This window comes from Bos grunniens, chromosome 22 (assembly GCF_055505025.1).
Source record: "Bos grunniens cultivar Pamir isolate PY7600 chromosome 22, Bosgru_T2T1.0, whole genome shotgun sequence".
Lineage (NCBI taxonomy): Eukaryota > Metazoa > Chordata > Mammalia > Artiodactyla > Bovidae > Bos > Bos grunniens.
In genome coordinates this window covers 54,446,611-54,472,297 of record NC_141186.1, presented here as the reverse complement: position 1 = coordinate 54,472,297, position 25,687 = coordinate 54,446,611, and the positions used below count along the sequence as shown (strand labels likewise).

The window sequence follows — 25,687 nt, the reverse complement described above, 5'->3', positions numbered from 1 at the left end:
ATGGGTTTGGGCGGACTCCAGGAGTTGGTGATGGACAAGGAGGCCTGAAGTGCTGTGGTTCATGGGTTCACAAAGAGTCAGACATGACTGAGCGACTGAACTGATTGGGTCGTGAGTATCAGATGGGGTGTTACCCATAAAGCACTGAACCTGGGACCTGGCACTTGGCAAGGTACTCTAAAGCATCGGTTGTTACTACAAAGACAACATTTTAATCTCTGGTTCCTGAGTCATTTTTCAGGGGTAAAAAAGACTTGGAGGGACTTCCCTGATGATCCAAGCATCTGCTTTCTAACGCAGGGAACACGGGTTTGATCTCTGGTTGGGGAACTAGGATCCCACATGCCTTGGGGGCAACTTAGCGTGTGCACCACAACTACTGCATCGTGATTAGGACCCAACACAGCCAAAAATAAATAAATAAATATGAAAAAAAAGACTTGGAGACGGTGACTAGCTCAGGTCCTTATGGTGGCAGGAGGCAGTAGGGAGGAAGACAGAAGAGAACTTTTCTGTGATCAAACCAACCTTGGCCTGCTGCTTAGAGTTCCTGACTCCAGCTGAAAAGTGGAGAGAGAGCAAGAAAGCAAGTCTCTTCCAACCAGCCTCTTGAAAAGGGAAGGCTGACAAAGTACCAGCCAGAAGATTCAAAAGCAGTGAGTGGTGTTCAAGTTCCAGGAGACTGGTTGTCTTCTAGGGTGCCCTCTGCGCCCTGCCTCGGGTGAGACTCTGGGCACTCCATGCAGTCCCCGAAGTCCCCTCTGCCTCCCCGTATTATTCAGAACACCTGCTTCATATCCATTCCCCACGTGTTCTGTGCAGTTTAATTGCTCTGTCACTGAAGATTAATCCCAACAGATAGGAAAAAGACATCTGGAAATGTTGACTCTGCTCCTTCTTATCTTCCATCCCAGACCTTTACTCCAAAGCCTTGTCCGGTTGTTGAAGTGGCTCATTTCAGGGAGTGAGCTCTCTCAGGGGCTCAGGTGCCCAGTGCTCCTGGGGACTGGTGGCTGGCCACCGGTTGCTGTGCTGGAGGGATGGGGCTGGCACTGGAGCCTGGGCCAACTGGGATCCCAGGTGTTATCCCATGCAGGCATAGTGCCTTGCCATTCTGAGTTGCTAAGAGACAGAAAGATATCCGGAAGGCAGGCTGCTTTAAAGAATATCATATGCAAAGGCTCATTGTAAATGGAACATCATCAAAACTTTGCCAAGTTCTTTCTGGTTGTTCAGACGATGGCCACTTTTCTTTCTTTTTCTCACTCCCTTCTCTCTGTATCCCTACTTCTCTCTGTCCATCTCTCTTTTTAGCTGTAGTTTCTGATGGTTCAGTCCTTGCTGGTCTGTTGGTGAGGCTGAGCAGGGGTCAGGCGTGAAGAGGTAAGGAGGTAAGGTCTCAGATACAGGTTAGCCCAGGGGCCCAGGAAGCATTTGGGAAAACTAGTTCCACTTCATCCAGCCGTGTCTGTGTCATTCACCAGGTGGCCTCTTCAATGAGCAAACTTTTACCTGTGTGTAAAGTAAAGTGATTATCTGGTAAGCAAGCATCCACACTTTTTGTGATTGCCACTGGTCACTGTGAGGCCCTTTGCTGCCCTCTGTGTCCCCAGCTCTTTCTATATTTTTCATACGAGTGTCTGGCTCTCTATTTTATTTTTATACAAATAATAACATATTATCATCTTGTTCTACCCCTAAAGATTTTTTCCCCTTCATCCTAACAAGAGTTTTGATTATTTCAGAGTGTCTGTACATAGGAAGCAACATCAGTCATTTTTGATGGTTAATCAAACACACTTCAGTTCTAAGGCACTGCTGCCAGCCACCCTGGAGCCTGCAGACTGTACAGTGCATGCCCCCAGGTTGCCCTGTGACTCGGGGAGGAAGGAAGCAGGTGACAACTGAAACCTGGTGACTGACGAGCCTTAATGAAGGCACCATTTACAAAGGTGTAGGCTCAGGACAAGGAACCAGGCTGCACCCTGGGCACCAGGGCCAATATCATCTAGCTTGCTCATTTTATCCAGTCCCAAGGGGCTGTGTAACTTGCCCAGGGTCACACAGCAAGAGGCAAAGCCATTGGAAAACCAAGTGTCTGAGGTTCCAATGGATGGAACAAAACAAGAACTTCCCTGGAGGTCCACTGGCTAAGACTCCAAACTCCCAATGCATGGGGCCTGGGTTCAATTCCTGGTTGGGGAACTAGGTCATGCATGCCACTACTAAAGGTCTTGTGTGTTGCAACTAAGAACCAGCACAGACAAATAAATAAAAATAAAATTTTTTTAAGTTAAAAATGAAAGAAAACTCCAAAACACCCTTGGTTATTTAAATTCCAATCATGAGTCTAGAAAAGCATTTTTAAATTAATCTGTTCCACAATTAAGACCAATTAGTCAAGTCTTCTATCATGAGTATCCATAATTTTCAATTTTCCTAACTTACAAATTGCTTTTTAGATCATAATTTGCAAATTTATTCAAGAAAAATGTTTTTAAAAGCAAAAATTTGATACCAGTTAAAGTGTCCCCAAATAGGATAATGGGCAAGTAAATGAGGATCCATCTACCTTGTGGGAAATGATGCATTTCTTAAACTTGATAACTTATGAAGAGTGAGCAATAAACTGGAAAATGCTTAGTTGTAATGCTCAAGGAAAACTGTCATCTCCAATTTATTTAGAGTATCATCAGAATTATGTTAATTCACACATGCACTGAAACAAACCAAAAAAACCCATAAGGTTACATAAAGAAAAATAAATACAGGAAAGGAATATACCAATATGTTACTGATAATGATTGTCCTTGCTAAGTTGCTTCAGTCGTGTCCGACTCTGTGTGACCCCATAGACGACAGCCCACCAGGCTCTGCCGTCCCTGGAATTCTCCAGGCAAGAACACTGGAGTGGGTTGCCATTTCCTTCTCCACTGTGTGAAAGTGAAAAGTGAAAGTGAAGCCGCTAGTCACATCTGACTCGTAGCGACCCCATGGACTGCAGCCTACCAGGCTCCTCCATCCATGGGATTTTCTAGGCAAGAGTACTGGAGTGGCTTGCCATTGCCTTCTCCGAATGATTGTCCTTAGCTGGGTAAAATATGGGTGGTTTTGATTTACTTCCCTCCATATTTTCTACATCAGTCAACTAATATGTTCATAATAACAACAATAGCAGCTATTACAATCACAATTTCAAAAAAATTTTTTGAGGTTGTGCAAAACTATTGTATTTACAAAAATGGCACAAAAGTGAATTCAACAGTCGATGCACATGCACACTTCATTCACATCTTCAATGACAAAAGGTATTCTGAACACTATAGAACTGAATAAGAATACTAGCTTCAACAGCAGCTGTTAAGCAATAGAGTCATGTAAGTTACACCAGAATGGGCAAATATTGCCCAAGTAAAATTCTATTGTTAAAGCTGAAACAGATTTAAGGCCATTCACGTTCAAGCACAGGATACAAATCTTTTGGAGCCCCATTTATTTGTGTTTGAAATATGTGACCTCTCTTCTAACTTGTGGTCTTAAACTTCTGTTTACAAAACCCAAAAGGAAAATCCAGAAGAAACCAACAGTAGAGGTTATATTAAATAAGAGTAACATACAAAGCTATAATTAAGATGAATTAAAGAAAGCCAACATTAAAACTGCAAAACTTGTTAGTTACTTGTTGGATCCAGCCCTACACTAGGAGTTAGGTAATATATACAATTATTTTCAAGTAGATTACTTTATGTTGCTCTAACATGTTCTTTTCATCAGTGCACTGTTAAACTAATCAAAAACTCTACACATGTATATTCCCTTAAAATAGCAGCACACACTACCGCTACCTGCAAAGCCATCACTCTCAAATGACATAGGGAGTAAAAGGAAATAAAAAGCAGAGGAGTAACATATTGAGAAATAATGGGAATTAGAAGATTCATGCAGTTCAGCTCTTTTTAATCAGCCAGCCAGTTTGCTAGCAACAAGAGATGGTTTCCATTGAGGAAGGTCCTGTGGAGTGGGAATGTGGTCACCAGTGACCTCTGTCTTATCCAGGGTTGCAGTAGGAAGTTGCTTGTTCTTCATTTTTGCTTTAGCCATGTTGTAATCCCAAGAATCAAAATACTTTTGCCCTTTCTGCAATCGTTTCCTTAAAAAATCGGAACCTCCAGGCTTTTGTCCCAGATGAGGATACCTTGCTTTTAATTTTGCTTCCTTAGCTTTCTCTGGATTAGTCACTTTATCTTCCATTTCCTTCTGCTCCTCCGCGGAGGCTGCCTCGGGGACTTCCGCAGACATACTTCTCCCTCTTACTCCGCTTCTCCCACAATTTCAAATTTTTTAAAGTCACTGTGATCAGTTGACAAAGGATGCATATCCAGAACCATAAAATACCCATACCTTCCGTCCCAGTTATTTCTCTCCCAGGACTTTGTCCTGAGAAAGCAGTTCTGCCTGTGGGCAGATCTCTAGGCAGGAAGAAGTTTACAGCAGAGGAAAGCTGGAAACCACCTAAATGCCAGACAGCGGAGTAACAATTACAGAAAATGTGGTTCAATTACTCAATGCTGCTTTGTGTTCATTAAGAAAAAGATAATTATGACAAAAGCATGTGCTGCGACATTCAAAATTAAATGGAAAACGTGACTCTTAACAGGTTTCTTTCTTTCTTTTTTTTTTTTAAGGTGTAGATTTGGGGGAAAAACACAAAGATGAGAAGAATGAGCTGGCAGGGCAGGATGTTGAAGTTGCGAGTGATTTTTTTCTTGCTTTTCTAACATTTTCTGTAATGTAGCTGTCTTGCCTTTATAACTTAAAAAACACAGGAAGTATTAGTAGCTGTTCATCTGGGAAGTCGGTTCCTGCTAAGCCACCATCTCACAGGGAAGGCGGGTGGAGACCCAGCCCCAATGTTAGCAGGAGGACAAGCGGGAAGTGTTCATCGGTGAGGGGCTGCTGAAGTCTGAGTCATTTACTCCAGGGTTGTTGAAGCTCTGAGTAGGTGAAAGGAATTACTGGTCCCTGCAGGAGTGCAGGTGGGGAATGAGATGGATACTAAGAGATAAGGAGTGCTGTCATAGGCAAGAGGCTTCCTCTGTCCTATTCAGAACCCTCCACCAGCCCTGGCAGCTAAGGAGCACTTAGGATGTTCCAGACATTGTGCTCGGCTGTGAGTTATCCAGAAGTGGCTTTATCTATCATCCGGGGACAGGGTCTGTGTATTCGGGCCACTTAACCTATTACCACACAGCAAACCATTCTGATACTTGGAAGCTAAAACAGCAAAACTGCCTCTATTTTGCTTAACTTTATGGTGACAGCTGGGGCAGTGAGAGGCTAGGGCAGGAGAGGAATTGTCTGAAGGACCCTCACTCACACGCTGGCTGTTGATACTGACTTTTGGCGGGACTGTTGGCTCATGGGTGGCCTCTTTCTGTATGGCCTGGGCCTCCTTACAGCCAGGTGGCAGGGATAGAGAGAGAGGAAGGAGGAAGCTGTATTCCTTTTATGACCTGGCCTCAGAAGTCACACATCAGTCATCCACATCAGTACTTGACTGATTGTGTGTGCTAAGTCACTTCAGTCGTGTCAGACTGTTTGTGATCCCATGGACTGTAGCCCGCCAGGCTCCTCTGTCCATGGGATTCTCCAGGCAAGAATACTGGAGTGGGTTGCCATTCCCTTCTCCAGCGGATCTTCCCAACCCAGGGATCAAACCTGTGTCTCTTAAATCTCCTGCGTTGGCAGGGGGATTCTTTGTCACTAGTGGTACCTAGGAAGCCCATTTTACTGATTAGAACCTTGTAACTAAAGGGACCCAAACACAAGGAAAGGGGAGTTAGAATTCACCATCGATGTGAGGAAATGTCCAAGAACATGCATGTATGTTTTCCAACCTCTGCTCTTGGTCTTTCCTTGTACCCCCTCCTCCTTGGGCCTGACACAGAGCCTTGAACTAAACATTAGCCAGACTTGTTGGGAGAGCCGGATTCCTTTCAGGTTGCTGCAGGCCTGGGTGCAGAGGGCAGTTTGGGGTGAACCCACTTGCTTCCCTTTTGTGTTGTTCAGAAATGCAGGACACTTGGAGAAGTATGGGTTTTTTTTGCCTCCAGCTGCCCACAAGCTTGGCATCTGGGTGGTCAAGGCTGCTGCCTGTCGTCTGGCCCATTTTCCCACCCAGCCTTTCCCCCGCTGCTCCATAAACTCCACCCCATGCTTTCATCAGACAGGCCCCCTCATCTGTCCTGGGGGGTTGCAGACAGCCTCTGCTCAGGTGGGTTCACCTGCTGGGATGCCCTCTCTTCTTTCTACTTTTGAACTATGCCAGCTTTCACAAGCCACCTCAAGGAACTTTCTTGGCATTTCTCTCTCACCACCACCAACTCCTTCCCCCACCACTGCCTGAGCAACAGAAGTGAAAATCAGGCCTAATTCCCAAAACTGCAATCCTGAGTCCTTAAGGAAGCCCCAAAACAGCAAGGGCTAAGCTTTGATACCAGGTGGGAAAAATGGCTGAGAGAAGCAGGCTGGAGGCCATCTAGACTGTAGGAGGGACCCCAGCCATCTGGTCTACCAAAAGGGGCAGCAGCTCCTTCTTGCCTCAGCAAGCTGTTACCAGGGGAACTGAAGGATAGATCATCTGATTTTTTTCCTTAGAAGCAGGAAAAAAAAATGGATTTTTATGTGGGATTTCTTAATTTGTAATTATTTATGTTTAAGAATTTAGAACGTAGGCTAATTCCATGAGCTGCATTTGCCCCACCTCTATTCACAACTTTTGGGGGAAAACATTTGGATCTGGGAGAAAGGTTTGGAGGTGGGATCGGGGAGGAGGCTGGAAAGGACAGAGTTGAGGTGGGTGTTGGGGATGGAACTTCCGGAGGGTCGTCCAGAAAGGATCTGGGCACAGTGTGAGACCCTGAACTTGGACCTCACAGCGGGGGAAGCATCCAGAACTCAGCAGAATGGGACTTCTGTGGAAGTTGGGTTAAGTTGTAGAAAAATAAAATCCTACTTCTTGCTACCCTGAGCTTGGGGTGAGATTCATACTCGGAAGCCTTCAGCAGAGCCTGGCTGAATGAGGATCCCTGTCTCAAGTTAGCCCCTCGGGGGAAACAGATTGGCATCGTTTTATCTACAAAATCCAGGCTCACAAGAGAGAGCTCTTAGGGTCAAGACCTCTAGGGGATGAAGACAGCAGGCTTGACCGGAGGGCAAGGTTGAACGTGATTCAGTCTTGACAAAGGCCTCAGTGCAGTTAAGGAAATGGAGAAGGAAATGGCAACTCACTCCAGAACTCTTGCCTGGAGAATTCCATGGACAGAGGAGCTGGGCAGGCTACAGTCCATGAGATTGCAGAGTTGGACACGACTGTGCAACTAGCTTTCACCTTTTGGTCCAGCTGGTGCAGAGCTCTGGTTCCAAGTGGACCTGTATGGGCACGAGGCTGCTTGGTCACCGTGACCAGGCTCTAGATGCAGGCAGCCCTTCTGAACACATCTCAGCCTTGGATAAGGGCGTCACTGCAGCAGAAGGTGGGTCCCAGAGAGACTCAGTGTGAGCCACCAGCAGGCGGGGGAGCAAGTCTCCGTTCCTGGAGGAAGGAGATATCTGAGCGGTTCATTCAATGTCCACCATCCCTCACACTACTCAGATTCACTGGTTTTGTTTGGTTTTTAATTATTTATTAACTGAAGGATAATTACTTTACAACATTGTGATGGTTTTTGCCATAAATTAAAATTTGTGTCAACGGCCACATCTGTGAATGAGCCATAGGCATACATGTGACCCCTCCCTCCTGACCCCTCCCCTCAACCCTGCCTTCCTCCCCACCCCATCCCTCAGATTGTCACAGAGCGCTGGCATTAGGTTCCCTGTGTCATACATAAAACTCCCACTGGCTATCTGTTTTACATGTGGTAATGGATATGTTGGAGAAGGCAATGGCACCCCACTCCAGTCCTCTTGCCTGGAAAATCCCATGGATGGAGGAGCCTGGTGGGCTGCGGTCCATGGGGTCGCAAAGAGTCAGACACAACTGAGCGACTTCACTTCACTCACTTCTTACTTTATCATTGGGGAAGGAAATGGTAACCCACTCCAGTATTCTTGCCTGGAGAATCCCATGGACAGAGGGGCCTGGCGGGCCATGGTCCATGGGGTCACAAAGGGTTGGACACAACTGAAGTGACTAAGCAGCAGCAGCAATGTATATGTTTCAATGCTATTCTCTCAAATCACCCCACCCTCTCCTCCCACTGGGTCCAAAAGTCTGTTCTTTATGTCTGTGTCTCCTTTGCTGCCCTGCATGTAGGATCATTGATACCATCTTTCTAGGTTCCACATATATGCGTTAATATACGATTTTTGTCTTTCTGACTTACTTCACTTGGTACAATAGACTCTAGGTTCATCGACCTCATTGGAACGGATTCACATGCGATCCTTTGTGTGTGTATGTGTGTTTTAATAATTTTATCTACAAATGGCTGTGCGTGGTCCTTGATGCTATGCAGGCTTCTCTCTAGTTGCGGTGCGAGGGCTTCTCCTGTTGTGGAGCAGGGGTTCTAGGCATGCAGACTGCCGCAGCTGTGGTGCACAGGCTCAGTAGTTGTAACACATGGGCTTAGTTGGCCCACAGCATGTGGGATCCTCAAACCCATGTCTCTTGCATTAGCAGGTGGATTCTTTACCGCTGAACAGGGAAGCCCAGATTCACCAGTTTTATATGATAAGTTTTGGGAAGCAGCTCCTCCAGTCCCCACTGGGCCTCTTTTCTTGGGCACTCTTGTGGGGGAAGCTTGGAGGTCTAGAATTCAGCTCCCTCCTCCCTGCAGCTGGTCTCGAGGGTATAACTGACATCCCCACCCCTTCCTGCACTACCTCCTTGTGCCCCTGTGCCCTGAGCTGGCACCCCCACTGGTTAGGTGGCTTGGATGGGGGTGGTGGTAAGTGAGACCCTCATCCTTGAGAGGTCTGTACTGCTTATTACCAGGCCCTTCTTGGTCCATGCATTTCTTCATTTCCTGTTGAAACTGGGGACGAGAGAACTGAGAGCTGTCCCAGTGAACCACTTAGGTGCCAAACCTCTTCTTTCTTGCCCCTACTGTGGATCAGCAGCTAGACTGTCTCCTGATGACCAGAGTCTATTACCCAGTCAGGGAGGGACTCCTGTCCTTCCCTGCCAGTGTCTTGGCATGAGGAGCCCAAAGTGACTGGACAGCCTGGGGTCTGGTGGAATCCTTGCTCTCACCAGTGCAAGTGTTTCTCCTCTGGTTACTAGAATTTCTAAACTTTCCTGGCGACATGAACTTTCCATCTGGGTTCCCAGAAGTGACAGTGACTGGAACCACTCTGCTCCCTGCTCTTGGTTTCCAGACTGTGTAACCCCTCTAATGGAGACATAGCCCCATGCAATGCCCACTGACTTAGGGCACCAGGGTATACACTGCCTCTTGCAGGATGTTACCCCGTCCTCTCAGGCACCCTCTTCATTAATTTTCCAGTGTGTTCTTTATGTCAAAGGGCATGTTCTGGTGTGTCCCCACACCCGTAAACGCTTGCTCTGTCTGGTAGGTACCTGAGTCCGCCTAGGATTTATCCCTCACCTTCTTGAGTGTGTGTGTCTTACTAACATCTCTCACATACCTGTCACCTCTCGATCCTCTATTCTGATGACATGATCTCAAAATGCAGCGGACCTGCAGTGCTCTGGGGCACAGGTGAGACAGATCCCTTTGGATGTTATGTGATGACAGAGGACAGGAGAGGTGACCTAGCCCTTGGCAGGCTCATCAGTGTGTACTGCTGTTCATCCCCAGAGAAAGTGAATTTTCTCTGATCCCCTCTTCTGAGAAGGATGGTTCTTCTTGTGTTAGTCCCAGCCATGTCTGACTCTTTGTGATCCCATGGACTGTAGCCCGCCAGGCTCCTCTCTTCATGGGATTCTCCAGGCAAGAATACTGGAGTGGATTGCCATTTTCTTCTCCAAGGGATCTTCCTGACCCAGGGATCGAACCCAGGTCTCCTACATTGTAGACAGATTCTTTCCCATCTGAACTATCCAATATAAAATGCATTTGCCAGACCAATAGCTGCATACTATGTCTTGTTAATCTGCTCTAGCAAGGATACTGCATTTGGTAACAGCTGTTGGGGCTACCATCTGGCTTTTTTTTTTTTTTTTTCGCTGTATATGTTTTTAAACATTTGTTTCTTTATTTTTGGTTGTGTGGGTCTTCATTGCTGCCCGCGGGCTTTCTCTAGTTGCAGTGAGCGGGAGCTAATCTCTGTGGCGGTGTGCAGGCTTCTCACTGCAGTGGCCTATCTTGTTGCAGGGCACAGGTTCTAGGATGCCCAGGCTTCAGGAATTGTGGCGCACAGGCTCAGCAGTTGCAGCACTTGGGCTTAGTTGCATGGTTAAGTTTGAGACAATTCACTTCCATCTTCCAGTACCCTGTGGCTTAGATAGGGGGCTGCAATCCTTGTATCTTTTAGGACACTGAGAAAGCACTAGTCTCCACCATTCTCCTAAGGATGTGACATGGCTGGGGGCAGCTTTGAACCTTCCCCTTTTCCACTATCCTGGCTCCCACCCCACAGTCCAGGAACCTGAGGCGTGGTTTTTACTCCCAAGTGTATCCACTCAGTACATTACACATCTGAGAACTAGAGATATGACCACCAGTTGGCTCCATGGATGCACCACCATGAGCTGGACCTGGGCCAGGGACATTTATCTCAGATGCTGACATTAAGGTCAAATAAGATAATGTTAGAGAGGAAGACTGTGACATGCAATGGGTGACAGTTATTTCCACTTTGGAACCAGCTCCTCTGGGTTGCAATCCTGGCCCCTCCGGTAATGGACTGTGAACCTTTGGGCAGGTAGCCACACCTCTGAGCTTTACTTTCCTCACCTATAAAGTGGGCACAATGGCATCTTCTTTGCAAAGTTGTCATAAGTGTAAATGAGCCTCTACAAAACATGTAAGTGTCTGGCTTAGTTCCACACTCAGCTTTTCTTGAATGAAAGCTTTATTTTTATTTTTCCTGCAGCCTGCAGCATGTGAGATCTTAGTTCCCCAACTAGGAAGCAAACCCTTGCCCCGTGCAGTGGAAATGTAGATCTTAACCACTGGATGACCAGAGAAGTCCAAACGAAAGCTTTATTTTATTGAGAACTCTCCATTCTGAATGCCCAACTTCTACAGGGTTCTTTGTCTTTAGGGGTGATGGCTCCTTGGCTGGGCCCAGAATGGCTTTATGTGAGACTGTCAAAGCTGGATCCCCCAGAACTTGTAGGTCATCTGCTTCTAAAGGCAGCTCTTCCTCTGTCCTGCATATGAGTGAGATGTCACCATTAGAAAGCCATACTTTTGCCCCTGTTTAATCTCCAGGAAGCCCCTTTTTGGCACCAATATCTCCCATTTGTGTGACAATTGTTTTGTACTGTCCAAAACACTTATCTGTCCTTCCAGCAGCCCTGAAAAGTAAATCAGAGCTTTTCCCAAAGTTCCTCACCTGGAAAGGGAGGGACTGGGGTTTGAACCCCACACTGTCGGTGAAGAGGCTGTCAACTGGAGGCAGTCTGAGTGATTAATGCCAACACTGTGTATTCCCTCTGTCTCCCAAAGCACCTTCTGCCACTCTAGGTGAGGTACAGTGAGTCAGGCCATAGCAACTAAAGTTAAACTTTAGGAGTCCACTCTGCCTCTCAAGGGCCCTGTCTATAGGCCATCTACCCAGAACTTAATGACGAGAGCTGTAGAGAAGGTAACTCACTCCCATTCACATGTTTGTTCCACAGCAGAGCCGAACCTGGAGCAGAGCCCAGACCAGAGGCTCTCAGAACCTGATCCCAAGTGCTTCACTGCTGTGCCACACTAGCATGCAACAATAGATGGTTTAAGATTGTTTACAGAGTGAAGCCTGCATGACGAGGGCGCTGTAGGTAAGGGGACCAGCCCAAGCCAAGGCCCAGAGGGGTGGAGCAGCTCTGTGTTCAGGGTCACTGGGAGAGAGGTCATGAGGATGAGAATAGGGTGGACCAAGATGCTCTGGGGAAGGCAGGGTGACATTGAGAAGTCTCAGCTCATCCCCTCAAGTCACCTCCAGTGCCCCGAATGGAGAGACTTTCCTTTGGGTGTCTGAAACTGGGACTTGTGGCTTCCTTTGAAAGTGTGGTTCTCTGCCTTGCCAGGGCCTTTGGGGCACAGTGTTCAACCACCCATGGTCACAGCCAGCCACATCGTAGCACCGGACTTGACTACAGCCTTGCCTCCACTACTCTGTGTGGAATCCTGGTTTGGAATCTGGTTTGGAATCCTGGCGCTGCCATTCACGAGCAAGCCCTGAGGAGTGCATATTCTTTGGAGCGTGTGTGGTCTTAGTGGAAATTGGATAAGTGGGTCTGGGTTTGTGGGTTAAAAAGACAAACATGTAGAAACACTCTAAGCAGCCCAGGTAGGGGAGGCAGCGAGGTCCAACCAGGAGCATGGCTTTAGAGGAACAGACCTGAGTCCTAGTACTTTTCTTTGCTGTGAACCTTGGGCCAGTCTCTTAGTCTTTCGAATGCCCAATTTCTCCAGATGTGATTTGGCACCCCAAATACTCCTCTTGACCTCTGGCTCTGAAGATGGAGGGCAGAGCCCAACTCCTAAGTGTGTGTCTAATGATGGTAACTCTTGCATGACTCTTGGAAGGTCCTGTGTTTTCACAGTCTCAGGACAGAGTCTTCCAGAACCTGGTCAAGGACCTGATGCCAGCAGTTTCTGAAGGGAGTGTTCTCAGGAGAACCTGGTCAGGCAGTGGGGAAAGCAGGAGAGGGATGGGAAGGAGCCACCTCCCCAACATCACCATCCCTCCCCCCAAGGGGGAGAGTTCAGGGGGAGCGCAGTCTCGGCCTGATCCTAGACATCAGGGAGCCCTGGGCTTGTCCTCACTTCGAGGCAAAGGAGCTGGTGTCTGTCCTCCCACTAGGGAGTTCTTGGTCACAGGCTGCCAGGGAGCCAGAGGGAGCTCCCAGCTCTCTGTAAGGACGAGGTGGCCGCAGTGTCATCTTCTTAGAGCCAGGGGCCAGCCCCCAGGAACAGGGCATGCAGAAGCTAGGGGAGGGATGTACAGAGCTGGTGAAGAGATTGGAGGAGATCTGCATGACCTTGAATGTCTTCACTTGTGCTCTAAGGGCTTTCCCAAGCCAGCCTGCGGGACCAGGACCCTTGCCAGAGAACAAAGCTGACAACAGGTTGACTTTTAAGTCTGAAAGCCTGTGGCTGGTGTCAGATAGAAGGCGTTTGGAAGGAAATGTGATTGTGCTCCTTTCCCTAAGGCTGGGAAGGCCCCTTGCCGGCCCTTAGGGCACCCCGGCTGGCCACCTCTGACTCCAGGTCGGTGTTCTCTCTGGGGTGTGGGAATCTGTCCAAGGGCGCAGAGTGGCCATTCGAACTTGCAGCTGCAGTCCTTATATTTGTTACCTAATGCTTCATAATAAATCGCCCCAAAACTTCGTGGCTTAGAACAACAAACACGGGACTTCCCTAGTGGTCCAGTGGCTAAGATTCCCCGCTCCCAGTGCAGGGGGCCCAGATTCTGCCCCTGGTCAGGAACTAGAATTAGATCCCACGTGCCACAGTGAAGATTGAAGATCCTACGTGCCACAACCAAGACCCGAGGCAGCCAAATAAAGTCATGTTGCTTTAAAAGAGAGAAACAACAAACCTTTATTATCTCAGCGTTTCTGTGGGTCAGGAATCTGGCAGCCGCTTTCTGTGGGTGGCTCTGACTCAGAGTCTCTGGTGAGGTTGTACTCCAGCTTTTGGCTGGGGCTGCAGTCATCTGAATGCTCAAGCGGGGCTGGAGGGCTCGCATACCACTGGGCTTTGCATAAGGGCTGGAGGGCTTCCTTACTACTTGGCTTTGCACAGGGCTGCTGGTGTATACACTGACACAGCAGCGGGCTTCGCCCAGAGCAAGCAGGTCAAGAGGGAAAGCAAGGAGGAAGCCACAACATCTTTTATGTCCCAGTCTTACATACCATCACACACCATCATTTCTGCCACATCTTATTTGTTGAGAGCAACTCACTGAATACCTCCATACTTAATTGAAGGAGAAGTGCCTTTTGTTGATAGTTTAAAAAATATATTTATTTTAAAACATTTTACTATTTATATCTGTATTTAATTTTAATATATTTTTATTTGGCCGCACCAGGTCTATGTTGCACACGGGATCTTTAGTTGCATCATGCAAACTCTTAGTTGTGGCATGTAGGATCTAGCTGCCCAACCAGGGGTCGAACCAGGCCCCCTGTATTGGAAGCATGGAATCTTATCCCCTGGACCCTCAGGGAAGTCCGGAATTGCCTTTTAGAGGGAGAAATATCAGAGAACCTAGGGATGTGATTTACAAGCACGGTGGTGCTGTAGAGCTGCTCCCCACCTTGCAGGGGTGCTTGGAGAGTGCTGCCCTCCATCAGCTCCCTGGCTGATGAACTCCCCTGTGTCATTCTGCCCCAGAGGAGGGGCAGAGGACTCTCTGCCACCAGTTGCTGCACCCACCCTTCCCCAGACCTGCAACACTTGTGGTTCTTCCCGCCCTTCTCCCCTCTTCTTCTCCAGGCATCTCGGTTCTGCTTTCCCAGAGATGGACCTGAGATGCTCTCAGACCCGTGATTTCACCTTTGTGGAAAAGGGGTGTTCAAATCTGCCAGGTGTGCTGGGTGGAGGTAGTCTCTGTGGGGCTGAGGCAGCGTGTCCCAGTCCCCAGAGAAGATCTGAGCCTGAATGAAGCCTGGTCCACTCAGCACACACCCACCCTTTGATCTGAGGATGAAGAAGTACTTAGCCACATCACCCATTTTTCTTTCCAGTGTACCTGTGGGGTGAGGCAGGGAGGGAGGGTGGAGGAACTGGGGCAGAGATGTTTTTCTTGACCTCATTTCAAGGCAGTTGAGCTGGGTCTGGAAGACATGTGTCCGGTGGCAGCTGCAGCTGACCTCTCAGCCACACTGGACTTTGTATTGGGATGTGGCGGCCCTGAGCCTGTGCTTTGAAGACCTCCCACTGCAGGGAACTTAACCAACCCAGGGCCCCAGATCCTGGATTTTGGATTCTTATTCCACCCCTCATTTGTGTTGAGGCCATGGCACTTCCCATGACCTGTCAATAGTGCAGAAGGAATACTATTTTGGGAGATGCCTCAGATGTCCCATAACTTTGGCTCAAGGATTCCCCGGTGGCTTTGCAGAACCTCCTTAGACAGCCCAGCAATTTAGAATGCTGCCAGTAAACCTACCTTTCTCCTTTCCTCAGAGTTAGGGCTGCTGGATAAACTATAGGACACCGACCACCCCGCCACCCCACCCCCTGCCAAAAAGCTATAGGACATTCAGGTGAATGTGAATTTCAGATAAACAACAAACGATTCTTATATAAGCATGTCCCCAGTCCTGCATTCCTGCATGAGACTTGCTGATACTAAAAAATTTATTTGTTTATCTGAAATTCACACTGGGCATTGTAGCTGTGTATTTGCTACCTCCGATAACCCTACTTGGGGTCAGGCTCACTCTGAAGCCTCTTCTGATCCCTCTCTTATTTCCTGTCACACATGCATTTCCTCTGATAAAATCCTTTCATGTTTAATCCCTCTTGGCATTTACTTCTCAGCCAGCAGGGCAGGACTGGGAGTGGTGAGCTCAAGTGTGCAAGCTTGGCTGACAAACATCTCAGCTGGTGTGGTCCTGGGAGTGGGGCCATCTTTTGTTGCTCAAAGCTATGCTTGTGGGGGAAGAGGAATTACTCTTTGGTCCAAATTTTAATGCACTTTCCCAGTATTTGTTGTTGTTGTTGTTTAGTTGCTAAGTCATGTCCAACTTTTACCACCCCATGGACTGTAGCCCACTAGGTTCCTCTGTCCATGGGATTTCTCAGGCAAGAATACTGGAGTGGGTTGCCATTTCCTTCTCCAGAGGATCTTCCCAACCTAGGGATTGAACCCATGTCTCCTGCATTGGCAGGCATATTCTTTACCACTGAGTCACCTGGGAAGCCCCTTTCCAAGTATAAGGAACTCCAAATCAGTTATCCAATTTCAGTGTGCTTTTAAGAGTCACATGGGGGAATACAAAGGAAATGGAGGTTCCTGGGCCCCTCCCTTCAGATATTCCAATTCTATGGGTCTAGGATTGGGATCACAAATGTGCATTTTTGCAGGCTTCACAGTAGATTTTGAAACTGCACCAGGAAGATAACTTGGTAAATTTTGTAACACTTTCCACGAATGCTTCTGCCCCTGCTTATTCCATGCTCTCTCTGGGTGATAATTAATTAGCATTTAGTAGTCAAGGCATCAAGGCTGGGAGTAAGTTTGCTTTCCTTTCTTTCCCTCCTTGCTTATTTTTCCGAGGTCCTCTCTGGGTTAGAAAAATTTGCCAAAAGTCTGGGTCCCTGAGCAGGTATGGTGTACTTTTTTTTTGTTTGATAATAAGAGCAGTATCAATCACTTTTCCTCTTGTCTGCTAGGAGGCTCTGAGCAAGATTTCTGTGTAAGTTGCAGTATTCCTCCTATGTCAGGATTTCTGATACAACAGATTCCTGCCCCCTGCCAAGTAAACACACAGGGATTTTGTTACACTGTTACTGTGGTTTCATTCCTGGCAGTAACAGCAGGCTTGTCTGTTTCTCACTGTAAACAGCGGTACCCAGAAATATGCAGAGTACAAACCAGCCTTGACTTACCTGACTCCTAAGAAACTGGAGATGCCTCCCAGGGGCCAGGATCATGTGTTTCTGTGCTTCTGTAGGAGGGTTAAAGTAGAGGGTAAAGCTGCAGAGAGGGTGTGGGCCTCCGAGAAACAGCAAGCCACGCACCACCCTTAGAGGCACAGCTGGGTGGGTATCAGTTCGAGGCTGGCCGGTGTAACCAGTGAGTTTGCGATGGGTGTTGGCTGATTCTGATCCCAGGCAGTCTGGGTGAGTCGGCAAGGGAGGAATGTCCTGACTCACTCCTGTCTCGGTTTCTCTTAGGGTGGAGGGCTAAGCTACCCCTAGGGGCTGGGGAATCTAGAAAGAAAGAGACGGACAATGGGCCTTAATATGAAGCCTGTGGGAATAGGAGTCCTGACCACAAGGATTCCAGGCCTCTTTCATTCTGACATTCCACCACCCACCGGTTTCTGAAGACCTAGGAAGTATAGCTCTGTGCGAAGGGCTGGATTGGGGGCCATCAGGAGACTGGACCTCCCACCCCAGAGATTCAGGCTGCCAAGTATTTGTTTTCAGATCGTGTTTAGTATTCTTCCCATTTTCCTGCCCTTCAGCCTTAGTTGGGTGACATGGGGCTCAAGACATGGGGCTCAAGTGAGCACCATCTGTTAAATGGGTGCATGAGGTTGGAGTGGAGCACAGGGGGCTTAGCGTCCCAGTGTCTTCCCTCCTGTGTGCTGGCATCAGTTCCTCCTCCCTCGTACTGTGATGGCAAGACGTGCTGATGCAAGCCTGGTGGGGACAGACCCTGTCCACGCATCCCTCCATGTGCCCAGCCCCGGGCAGCTGGCTCAGAGCCACCCCCAGGAGGGGTTAGCTGCCCAGGTGTGGGGCTGGAGTGACCTGTGTTGCATCCAAGCTCCTGCCTTTCATCATGGAAGTCCCAAGGCCAGTGTTCTCACCAGGCCCAGGGACATGCACCACCTCTTTTAAACAGAGCTCGAAATCTATGGGACTGGGGAAGCAGAGGTTAAGTTCTGAGCAGCTTCATTTGGTCCATTTTCCAGATGGGCTTCAAATGAAGATTCACCTCCTGAAAGGAAAAGAAGCAAGCCTCAAATCCTAGGCTTCTAAATGTGAGACAGAAATGATGAAACTACAGATAGGTTTTTACATCCAAACCGCAGGTGGGCAGAGGACGCTGCTGGCAAAGCCAGGCCCTGGCCAGTGGCTCTGCAGGTGGGGGATGAGGCAGAATCTGGTGACAGCTGAATACCCTGGGAGTTGCATCTTGAAGCTTCATGTCCTCCCAGTAACATAGGGAAATTCTGTCTTCCATTGAGTTATCCCAAGGTCTGGGGTAATACAGCTGGGAGTGTACCAGGCACCAGTTACTGGGGCTCTCACTGCAATTAGCTCTTCTCTGCCTGCCAGGAAGATGACGATCAGGATCTAGGAATTCCGCTCTGCAGTGGGATGTAGAACCATTTGGGGCCCTGCTAGGTGCGTTTTGGGAAATTAAGTCATATCACAAACACTCCTCAAAAGGTACGGCTTCAAGACCTCACTGGTGGTTCGGCGGATACCTGGACCTGCCTTGCAACGCAGGAGACACAGCTTCCATCCCTAATCCAGTAAGAGCCCACGTGCCACGGGGCACGCACCACAACTGTTAGGGGAAGCACCCTGATTGAAACCGCCCACCCTGGCCAGGCACCATAGTAACCATTTGCATGAGTTGTTTTATGGCAGGAGATCCTGATAAGGAATACGGAACTAATAAGCCATCACCAACCGGAAGAGTTCGGGAAAGGTCAAAAGGAAACACCACTTGTCCGTCCACTTCCCAGAATCCCTCTGGCTAGCACCCATCTTGGCTGAGCAATGCGCGCACCACCAGGAAAGACTCTGAATTAGAATGACTGGCCAAAGACCACCCGGAAACTAATCCCATCACCATACAACCCAGGACTGCGAGCCACGCGACAGAGCAGTTCTCCTGGGTTCCCTTACCCTACTGCTCTCCACCCGGGCGCCCTTTCCCAATAAAATCTCTTGGTTTGTCAGCACATGTGTCTCCTCGGACAATTCATTTCCGAGTGTTAGACAAGAACCCAGTTTCGAGCCCTGGAAGGGGTCCGCCTTCCTGCACCGCAACTACTAAAACCTGCTCACCTAGAGCCCGTGCTGTGCAACAAAAGAAGCCACAGCAGTGAGAAGCCTGTGCACCGCGACGTGGTAGCTCCCGCTCGCCACAACTAGAGAAAGCCCGAGCGCACCAGTGAAGACCCAGTGCAGCCAAATAATAATAATAGATCAAATAAATACATTTTATTTTTTGGTAGAATTTATTTATTGGTAGAATGAAAGGACCCCTAATTCCACCATGTTGGTGTTTTCCCAGACACTTCTCCACCCCTGGAGGGCAGACAATTTCCTGTCCTTTCATAAACTGAGCTGCACTGAACAGGCCTCTGCAGAAAATAGCTCGCACTCTGTAATTACCGATGAGTGTACAATCTCTGGACAGTGAGGACAATTATTAGCTGATAATGCCCGATGACAAGGAGCCCACTAAGTACAGCCCTTGTTGTACAAGGGAGGGAAAAGATGGAAGTGTGATGGGGCTTTTCAGGGTGGGGGTCTCAGGGCTGTCTGCTGGTGGCAGGCAGCACACTAGCGGGGATGAGGACTAGATGAGCTTTGGTAAGAGGGTGCCCACTGATCCCATCTCTGCCACATGACTACTTCATTCACAAGCCCACAGTGCACACACTCAGTGGTCGGCAGCTCATCTAACGGCTAAGTCATCCTGTTCGCTGAGGCGTTTAGTGCCTCTTCTGGAGCAGATCTTCACAATGGGCCCTAACAAATGGCACAGAAATCCTTCACCCATTGGTCCACTGTAGGCCTCTTCCCCAGGCCTTTTCGTTCTTGATCTTCCAGTCTTGCCCCTCCCAGGCCTCTGATCAACTGGCTAAGCCTTTTTTTAAAAAATTAGTTTTTATTGGAGTGCAGTTGCTTTACAATTCTATGTTGGTTTCCACTGTACAGCAAAATGAATCAGCCATATATATACATATATCTACTCTTATTTAGATTTCCTTCCCATTTAGGTCACCGCAGAGCATGGAGTTCCCTGTGCTATACAGTAGGTTCTCACCAGTTATCTATTTTATACATAGTAGTATATATATGTCAGTCCCAACCTCCCAGTTCATCCCACGCCCTCTTCCTTCCTCGGTATCCATGTTTGTTCTCTGCATCTGTGAGAAGCAACCTAAATGTCCATCAACAGAGGGATGGATAAAGAAGCTATGGTACATATGCACAATGGAATATTACTCAGCCATAAAAGGGAACAAAAGAGTGCCGCTTGCAGGAATGTGGATGGAACTGAGGCTGCCACACAGAGGGAAGTGAGTCAGAAAGAGAAAAACAAATAGCACAAAATATCACTCGTGGAATTTAGGAAAATGCTACAGATGCACTTGTTTGCAAAACTTGCTAAGTCTTTTATCACCGCTCATGCATCTGTGTATACTCTTGCCTCAAGCCCCTCTCTTTCCACTCAGGGTGGATGGATGACCGGGTGCCCTTTGCCCCAAAGCCCCACCCATCAGGGACATTCCCTTACTCTCCTGTCTTTTCCTTCCTGTCTGTGTGTGTCAGAGCTACAGCAGTCCCCTGCATTTGTTACCCACACCCTGAGTTAATCACCCAGCAGCCAAACTCAGGCCTTCTCGTCTGTCATCTGGCCATGGGGACCCCACACGGGGCCAGCGGGGTGAGCCGAAGGAGAGACACCCATGCAGCAGTGACGTGTGGCTTGAAGGTCCGTGCCACCTGGTCAGGCAGCTTAGTTGTCCCTTCCGGCCCAATTTACATCTGATCCTGCTTGTCCCTCTCCCATCATGTGAAGGATTGCTCTTCAGTCTGCCCGCTTAATGAACTAGTGGGTCTGATGTTACATGCCTCATGATGGCCAGTCCTGCCAGATGGTCATCTGGTCAGTCTCTACTTAGGTACAGTAATATGCTTGGTGCTTCTTTCTGAGTGGCATGTAGATCTTTCCTGCAGTTGGATGACCTTGTTCCCGAACCCCATGGGTTTGTGCTGTGCATCTCTTTTTTGTATGTTTTGGGTTTTTATAGTAGTTTTATGTATTTATTTAGTTTTGGCTCTGCTGGGTCTTCTTTGCTGTGCAGGCTTTTCTGTAGCTGTGGAGACCAGGGGCTACTTGCTAGTTGTGGTGCTCGGGCTCAGTGGTTGTGGCTTCTGGGCTCTAGAGCACAGGCTCAAAATTTGTGTCATACAGGCTTAGTTGCTCCTCGGCAGGTGGGATCTTCCCAGGTCAGGAATCGAACCAGTGTCTCCTGCACTGGCAGGCGGATTCTTTACCATTGAGCCACCAGGAAGGCCCTTTTGGTTTTGTTTTAATATGTATTTATTTTTGGCTGTGTCAGATCTTGGTCGCAGTGTGCGGGATCTTACACACAGCTTGCTGGCACGTGGGCTCTGTAGTTTCGGTGCCCAGGCTTGGTTGCCCCCTGGCATAGGGAGTATTAGTTCCCCGACCAGGGATGGAACCCAAGTCTCCTGCGTTATAAGGTGCATTCTTTTCAAGCTTCTTTTCTTTTTTCCTTTCTGTTATTTTTGGTTGCCCTGGGTCTTCGTTGCTGCGTGAAGGCTACTCTGTTTGCGGTGCGTAGGTTTCTCATGGTAATGGCTTCTCTCGCTTCAGAGCACAAGCTTTAGCTTCAGTAGTTGTGGCACATAGGCTTAGCTGCTCTGCAGCATGTGGATTTTCTTGGACCGAGGATCAAATCCATGTCCCAATGTCCCCTGCACTGGCAGGCACTTTCTTACCCACTGCCCCATCAGGGAAGTCCAGAAGGCACATTCTTATCCACTGTTCCACCAAGGAAGTCCAGAAGGCAAATTCTTTTTTTTTTTGTTCCCTCAAACTATGCCAGCTGGGACAATAAGCCCTTTGGACAAGTATTCCTTTCTTTTTATCTAGTATAACATGTTGTGTATAGTTTAACAATGATTAGCTAACCATTCTTTTTTCCTTTAAATGTGCCTCCCAAAAATGAAATCTTAGAATATCTTTTTTGTGTGTGTGTGTGTGTGTTTTTGGTGGAGGAGGAGTGTGAACTATTATCGTGCTCTTCAAACTTTAATACTCCTGGAACCACCAGTTCAGTTGCTCAGTCATGTCTGACTCTCTGTGACCCCATGGACTGCAGCATGCCAGGCCTCCCTGTCCATCACCAACTCCCCGAGCTTGCTCAAACTCATGTCCATCGAGTCGGTGATGCCATCCAACCATCTCATCCTCTGTCGTTCCTTTCTCTTCCCTTCAATCTTTCCCAGCATCAGTCTTTTCCAATGAGTCAGTTCTTTGCATCAGGTGGCCAAAGGACTGGAGCTTCAATTTGAGCATCAGTCCTTCCAATGAATATTCAGGATTGATTTCCTTCAGGATTAACTGGTTTAATCTCCTTGCAGTCCAAGGGACTCTCAAGAGACTTTTCCAACACCACAGTTCAAAAGCATCAATTCTTCGGTGCTCAGCTTCCTTTATGGTTTAACTCTCATATCTGTATGTGATGTGAGAAAAACCATAGCTTTGACTAGACAGGCCTTTGTCAGTAAAGTAATGTCTCTGCTTTTTAATATGCTGTCTAGGTTGGTCATAGCTTTTCTTCCAAGCAGCAAGTATCTTTTAATTTCATGGCTGTAGTCACCATCTGCAGTGATTTTGGAGCCCAAGAAAATAAAGTCTGTCACCAGAGAACCTTGTTAAAACGCAGTTTCTTTTTTTCTTTTTTTTTGCAGTTACAGGAGCAAAGGGTTAGCATGTATAATACAACCCAACCTCTGCCATTATTCTCTCATTCTGGGGAACCACATTATAAGAACTACAGCATTGTTATATTAATTATTTGGATAAGAACAATAATAGCACTGCCATCAACTTTTATTAAGCACCAGGTTGTGTGCCAGTTGTTTTTAGTGTAATATTTTCATTTTTGTCTAAGTCTCAAATTAAGCAAAACATGAGAGCATTTTACTGCCATACAACAGATGAAGATAATTCATTGGGTTTGGTTAATTTGTTCAAAGTCGTGTCATTAATGATTAGTGGAGAAGGAATCTGAATGAAGGATGCATGGGTTTCCTTGGGTTTCTTCTCATGCTTCTATTTACATTTGATTATATTCAGTATTATCCATAATAAATACTTTATTTTTTATTTTTTTTTATTTGATAAATTTAACGCCTTTTATTGCCATACCTCATTTTACTGTGCTTTGCTTTAGTGAACTTTATAGATACATGTTTTTTTTTTTTTTTTCCCTTGTTAATTTTCTGTTTAGTTGATCTATCCATAAGTGTGAGTGGGGTATTAAAGTCTCCCACTATTATTGTGTTATTGTTAATTTCTCCTTTCATACTTGTTAGGATTTGTCTTATATACTGCGGTGCTCCCATGTTGGGTGGATATATATTTATAATTGTTATATCTTCTTCTTGGATTGATCCTTTGATCATTATGTAGTGACCTTCTTTGTCTCTTTTCACAGCCTTTGTTTTAAAGTCTAATTTATCTGATATGAGTATTGTGACTCCTGCTTTCTTTTGGTCCCAATTTGCATGGAAAATCTTTTTCCAGCCCTTCACTTTCAGTCTGTATGTGACCCCTGTTTTGAGGTGGGTCTCTTGTAGACAACATATGTAGGGGTCTTGTTTTTGTATCCATTCAGCCAGTCTTTGTCTTTTGGTTGGGGCATTCAACCCATTTACGTTTAAGGTAATTACTAATAAGTATGATCCCGTTGCCATTTACTTTATTGTTTTGGGTTCGAGTTTATACACCATTTTTGTGTTTCCTGTCTAGAGAATATCCTTTAGTATTTGTTGGAGAGCTGGTTTGGTGGTGCAGAATTCTCTCAGCTTTTGCTTGTCTGAAAAGCTTTTGATTTCTCCTTCATACTTGAATGAGATCCTTGCTGGGTACAATAATCTGGGCTGTAGATTATTTTCTTTCATCATTTTAAGTATGTCTTGCCATTCCCTCCTGTCTTGAAGAGTTTCTATTGAAAGATCAGCTGTTATCCTTATGGGAATTCCCTTGTGTGTTATTTGTTGTTTTTCCCTTGCTGCTTTTAATATTTGTTCTTTGTGTTTGATCTTTGTTAATTTGATTAATATGTGTCTTGGGGTGTTTCTCCTTGGGTTTATCCTGTTTGGGACTCTCTGGGTTTCTTGGACTTGGGTGATTATTTCCTTCCCCATTTTAGGGAAGTTTTCAACTATTATCTCCTCAAGTATTTTCTCATGGTCTTTCTTTTTGTCTTCTTCTTCTGGAACCCCTATGATTCGAATGTTGTAGCGTTTAATATTGTCCTGGAGGTCTCTGAGATTGTCCTCATTTCTTTTAATTCGTTTTTCTTTTATCCTCTCTGATTCATTTATTTCTACCATTCTATCTTCTAATTCACTAATCCTATCTTCTGCCTCTGTTATTCTACTATTTGTTGCCTCCAGAGTGTTTTTAATTTCATTTATTGCATTATTCATTATATATTGACTCTTTTTATTTCTTCTAGGTCCTTGTTAAACCTTTCTTGCATCTTCTCAATCCTTGTCTCCAGGCTATTTATCTGTGATTCCATTTTAATTTCAAGATTTTGGATCAATTTCACTATCATTATTTGGAATTCTTTATCAGGTAGATTCCCTATCTCTTCCTCTTTTGTTTGGTTTGGTGGGCATTTATCCTGTTCCTTTATCTGCTGGGTATTCCTCTGTCTCTTCATCTTGTTTAAATTGCTGAGTTTGGGAGTCCTTTCTGTATTCTGGCAGTTTGTGGAGTTCTCTTTATTGTGGCATTTCCTCGCTGTGTGTGGGTATGTAGAGGTGGCTTGTCAAGGTTTCCTGGTTAGGGAAGCTTGTGTCGGTGTTCTGGTGGGTGGAGCTGTATTTCTTCTCTTTGTTCAGTCACGCTATGGGGAGGGAGGGAGGGATGCTGCAAACAAATGACACTGGCGTGCGCTCGCAGTGCCTCAGCCACACTGGGTCTGCCCCCGCTCACGGCGCGTGTAGCCTCCCTGCCCACACTGCTCAGGCTCTAGGTTGTTCCGCCGGGAACAATCGGAGGCTGACCCTGGGTTGCATGCACCTCCCAGGTCCAAGCCGCTCAGGTTCAGGCACTCAGGTAGTCCTCAGAGGCGCAGACTCAGTTGGGGCTGCGTTTTGTGCTCTTCCCAGGTCCGAGCAGCTCAGGTGATGAGGTGTTTGGAGAGCGCCAATGCTGCGACTTATCGCCTCCCCGCCACTTGGTTATCTGGGTGTAAAACCGGCGCACCTTCTCAGGCAGATGTTGACCGTCCAGACCCCCAATAAGTTTTAGTTAGCAAAGAAGCCAGTTTTATAGATAATGTCTCTCTGGGGCTGCGATTGCCCCCTTCCGGCTCTGGCTGCCTGTCACCGGAGGGGGAAGGTTTGCAGCCGGCTACCTCTGTTTAGTCCTTTGTTCCGTGCGCGGGCTGGCGGTGTCTTAGGTTAGGGCTGGCTTTTCGCATGGTAGATATCCCACAGTCTGGTTTGCTAGCCCAAATTATTTCGCTCAGATAGTGCTCAGGGTATTCAGGCCAGATTCTTACTCTCAGCGATGCAGCCCACGCCGCGCTTCCCTGCCCAGCCCCCGCTTGCTAATGGCGGATGCAGGCGTCTGCGCTGCTTCTCTGCTGGGGGAGTTACCGTAGGGCTCGCAATCTGTGAGTTTTAATTGTTTATTTATTTTTTCTCCCTGTTATGTTGCCCTCTGTGCTTCCAAAGCTCGGCACGGATTCGGCAGTGAGAAGGTTTCCTGGTGTTTGGAAACTTCTCTCTTTTTAAGACTCCCTTCCCGGGACGGAACTCTGCCCCTCCCTCTTTTGTCTCTTTTATTGTCTTTAATATTT

At 47.2% G+C, this 25,687-nt stretch overlaps 2 long non-coding RNA genes and 1 pseudogene across 3 annotated transcripts in view; 1 reads left to right on the top strand and 2 right to left on the bottom strand.

Moving 5' to 3' along the window:
• The window catches only part of LOC147348637 (uncharacterized), a 71,878-nt gene that overhangs the window by 19,407 nt on the left and 26,784 nt on the right, over nucleotides 1-25,687 (top strand). The window lies entirely within an intron of this gene.
• On the bottom strand, nucleotides 3,477-4,396 carry LOC147348639 (cAMP-regulated phosphoprotein 19 pseudogene; annotated as a pseudogene). Its single transcript, XR_015151793.1, has one exon. The product of XR_015151793.1 is annotated as a cAMP-regulated phosphoprotein 19 pseudogene (transcript).
• On the bottom strand, nucleotides 11,158-17,807 carry LOC147348638 (uncharacterized). Its single transcript, XR_015151805.1, has 2 exons — nucleotides 16,746-17,807; nucleotides 11,158-11,341 (listed from the first exon to the last, which is right to left on the bottom strand). It is a non-coding gene; the product is annotated as an uncharacterized LOC147348638 (long non-coding RNA).